Genomic DNA, 4289 nt, shown 5'->3' with positions numbered 1-4289 from the left:
AAACAGGAAAGAAACCATAAAACGAGAGCCCGAGGCCTCGCCCGGTGGCCCAGCGGTTAGGACCCCTTCTGCCCAGACACGGGACACGGGCTCCATCCCCGGGTGAGGAACGAGGTCCCGCGTGCCACAGCTAAGACCCGGCACAGCCAAATAAATGAAAACAAAGACATAAATATTAAAGAATACTTTAAAATAGTGAAAAAGGCTTATAAAAAAGGAAAGAAATGGGTAGAAGATTTGGAGATTTGGCCAAAGCAGATATGCGGAGGTAAATGAACACAAGAAATCACGGTCAACATCAGTTGCAATTAAGAGTCAAACGCAAATAAAACCAAGATGCCCCTGCACACTTACTAGAATGACTAGGTCTTTCTTAATGACGATACCAAGCGTGGGCAAGGGTGGAAGCAACCCGAAATCACTTTGGTAAGCCGCTGGCAGAAAGGCAAACGCCACAACCACGGTGGAAAAGTTTGGTGGCTTCTTTAAAGCTGTTAAATGGACAGCTCCCGTGTTACCCAGAAATGCAACCCCTAGGAACTCAGCCAAGAGAGATGAAAGCCAACATTTACACAAAAGCCTGTGCACAAATATTCACAGCAGCGTTACCTGGAATGGCCCAGAACTGGGAGAAGCCAGGTGGCTGATGAACACACTGCGGTCTGTACACACAATGGGGTGCTGTTGTTCAGCAAGGAACGGGGTGAATTTCTGACCCACACGATGCCCTGGATGAATCCCAAACACCCACGTGAGCGAGAGAAGCCAGGATCGGACGCACGACTCTGCTCTGTGCAGTGTGACGGTACTGCGTGGTTCTATTCCTAGGACGTCCTGGGAAAGGCCCAACGACAGGGGTGGAGGACAGATCGGGGGCAAGGCTCATGGTGGGGCAGTGATTCCAGCAGTATGGGATTTGGAGGGCAGTGGAAGCGCTTAGTGTCTTAATTGTGGTGGTGATGACTGTGACTATACGTTTGAGAAAACTTGTGGAACTGTGTGATCAAAGGATGAATTTTACTACATGGAAAAATTTTAATGTTTTATAGCTTAGTACATCCATACTACATAATATCAGATGGCTATTAAAATTGTTTACAAAGTAGTTTTAATTTTAAGAAAATGCTATAAAAAATGTGGAGATTGATATATATGAGTGACTGTTTTTTAAAACCCTTTTTTGTGTATGTTCTTTTGTTGTGTTTATAAAAATTGAGCAAAATCATTCTTAAGAGGTAGACACACTATAAATTATACCTAAGTAACAGCAGAGGTTGCCTTGGGGTGAGATTTCTTTTCTTTTTCAAAAATGTACATACTTTCAAAATTTTCTGCAATAAACCAATATTAATGGTAAACTGTGGAAAATTCTGAAAGAGATGGGCATACCAGACCACCTAACCTGCCTCTTGAGAAATCTGTGTGCAGGTCAGGAAGCAACAGTTAGAACTGGACATGGAACAACAGACTGGTTCCAAATAGGAAAAGGAGTACTTCAAGGCTGTATATTGTCACCCTGCTTATTTAACTTCTATGCTGAGTACATCATGAGAAACGCTGGACTGGAAGAAGCACAAGCTGGAATCAAGGTTGCCGGGAGAAATATCAATAACCTCAGATATGCAGATGACACTACCCTTATGGCAGAAAGTGAAGAGGAACTAAAAAGCCTCTTGATGAAAGTGAAATAGGAGAGCGAAAAGTTGGCTTAAAGCTCAACATTCAGAAAACGAAGATCATGGCATCTGGTCCCATCACTTCGTGGCAAATAGATGGGGAAACAGTGGAAACAGTGTCAGACTTTATTTTGGGGGGCTCCAAAATCACTGCAGATGGTGACTTCAGCCATGAAATTAAAAGCCGCTTACTCCTTGGAAGAAAAGTTATGACCAACCTAGATAGCATATTCAAAAGCAGAGACATTACTTTGCCGACTAAGGTCCGTCTAGTCAAGGCTATGGTTTTTCCTGTGGTCATGTGTGGATGTGAGAGTTGGACTGTGAAGAAAGCTGAGCACTGAAGAATTGATGCTTTTGAACTGTGGTGTTGGAGAAGACTCTTGAGGGTCCCTTGGACTGCAAGGAGATCCAACCAGTCCATTCTGAAGGAGATCAACCCTGGGATTTCTTTGGAAGGAATGATGCTAAAGCTGAAGCTCCAGTACTTTGGCCACCTCATGCGAAGAGTTGACTCATTGGAAAAGACTCTGATGCTGGGAGGGATTGGGGGCAGGAGGAGAAGGAGACGACCGAGGATGAGATGGCTGGATGGCATCACGGACTCGATGGGCATGAGTCTGAGTGAACTCCAGGAGATGGTGATGGACAGGGAGGCCTGGCGTGCTGCGATTCATGGGGTCACAGAGAGGCGGACATGACTGAGCGACTGAACTGAACGGAACTGAATGGTACAATCACCTTGCCCCAAGTAAGGAACTTACTTGTACTAAAAATTGGACATATTTTAAGAATAAGCAGATCGGCAGAGCCTGGGGGCTTGTCCGCCCCCCCCCCAGGGGCCCCACCCACCTCTGGGACTGCTCGTCCATCTCAAAGAGCGTCAGGACCACCTCATCCGTGTAGGTCTGGGCCAGCACGTGGAGCACCTTCCGGATGGTCTCCTGGGCCGCGGCGTCCGTGGCGCTGTGCATGTGGTGGTAAACGTGCTTGATGATCTCAGGCACCTGCAGGGGGCGGGGGAGCGGAGTGCCTGCTTCCTGGGTGCTTGACACCCGCTCGGCAGGAGCCTCGGCCCCAGGCGCCCACGTGGCGCTGCGGGCTGTCCCCCTGCCATGGTTTAAGAGGCACAGAGTAGACAGCAGCAGGGAAGAGGCTGTGGAGTCGGGTCCGGAAACCAGGTCACAAAGATCAGAGCAGGGAACTGGGACACAGAGACTGTCGTGGGGGGAGGGCAGGCCCGTCGCCGGCTGTGTGGATGGGAGGCCGTGTGGGCCTGAGTCACTCTGCCTGGATTCGAGCCCCCCTCCCTACTAACCAGCTGTGTGGCCTTGGCGACAGTTCAGCCCTCTCTGTGCTCTAGCTCCTCATCGGACAACGAGAACAAGTTCAGCCTCCCCATGGGTCTGAGTTAACACGTCTAGTGAAGGTCACAGGGCCATACCCGCCGTGAGCTTCTCCCCGGCTCCAGTTACTTCCCTGCAGACTTGTTGTAAGAAATAACACGGTGCGTGACTGCGGCCAGCCCAGGGTGAGGTGCTCGGCGTTGGTAAACCTGAATAGCAACTGAAGTCAGCCTAACGTGGGAAGCTGACCTGGGCCCAGGAGCCACGAGGGTGCAAATTCCAGTTCACCACAAGGAGAAGGTTCTGATGACAAAAGTGGTGCCAGAGGAGACCCGAGCTCTGCGTGGGGTGGGGAGCAGAGTCCGGCTGCCCAGGAGTTGGGCAGGGACTCCACGTGGGCACTGGGGGGCTGCCCTCCAGGGTGACCTTTGGCTCAGGAGTATTCAGACTGCGCCCCGGGCCAGAGAGGAGAGGAGAGCCCGGGAACTGCTCACGGAGCCCGCACTGGCGTCGGGGGGAGGTGGGAGCGGGGCAGGCCATTGAAAGGAGAGCGACTCCGTCTGTCCACAGGAGCTTTGAAAACGGTCCAACGAAGAGGACCTGATACAGAGACACTGGGCTGGCCTAATTTCTCTGTGAACAAGCCCCACCAACAAAGGGCCATGCTCCAGCTCTAGCTCGTGTCAGTGTGCCCTAGGTTTATACGTAGATACAGATACACGGATATAGATAGAGGTGTAGAGGACAGACATACATAAAGGTATGGAGACAGGTATCTCCTAATCTTGCTGGGAGTTCTCCCGCCGGCCTGACAGAGCACTCAGAGGTCTCATCCCATGTCTGGACGCGGGAGGGAGGTCTGAGGGGTCTCCTGGTCCTGGGGGCCCTCGAGGTGCTCCTGCTGTAGCTCTGATGCTAGTCTTCCCTTCCCAGTGGAGACGGAGGCCAGGTGGTCACCCCTCCCCACGGAAGGGCCTTCCACACAATTGCAAACCACGCCTCGTTTAACTTTTTCTCCTCTGGATTCAAGGATCGCGACTCCTTAACCCCAACCAGTAGGAAGTGAAACAGCAAGATCCAACACGGAATGGAAAGGAAGAAGGCCCAAATCGCCCTCGGGCCCTGGAGTCCCTGGAGCAGCTACCTTGCCAATGTCAGGGACGGGGGACTTCAGGATCGCCCGCAGCACCCTGGAGGCCGCCCGGGTGCCACTCCTGCTGGGCTTGGTCAGGGCCTCCAGCGACACCAGTATTAGGTCCGCTCGCTC

This window comes from Budorcas taxicolor, chromosome 16 (assembly GCF_023091745.1).
Source record: "Budorcas taxicolor isolate Tak-1 chromosome 16, Takin1.1, whole genome shotgun sequence".
Classification (NCBI taxonomy): domain Eukaryota; kingdom Metazoa; phylum Chordata; class Mammalia; order Artiodactyla; family Bovidae; genus Budorcas; species Budorcas taxicolor.
This window is presented reverse-complemented; position numbering follows the sequence as displayed.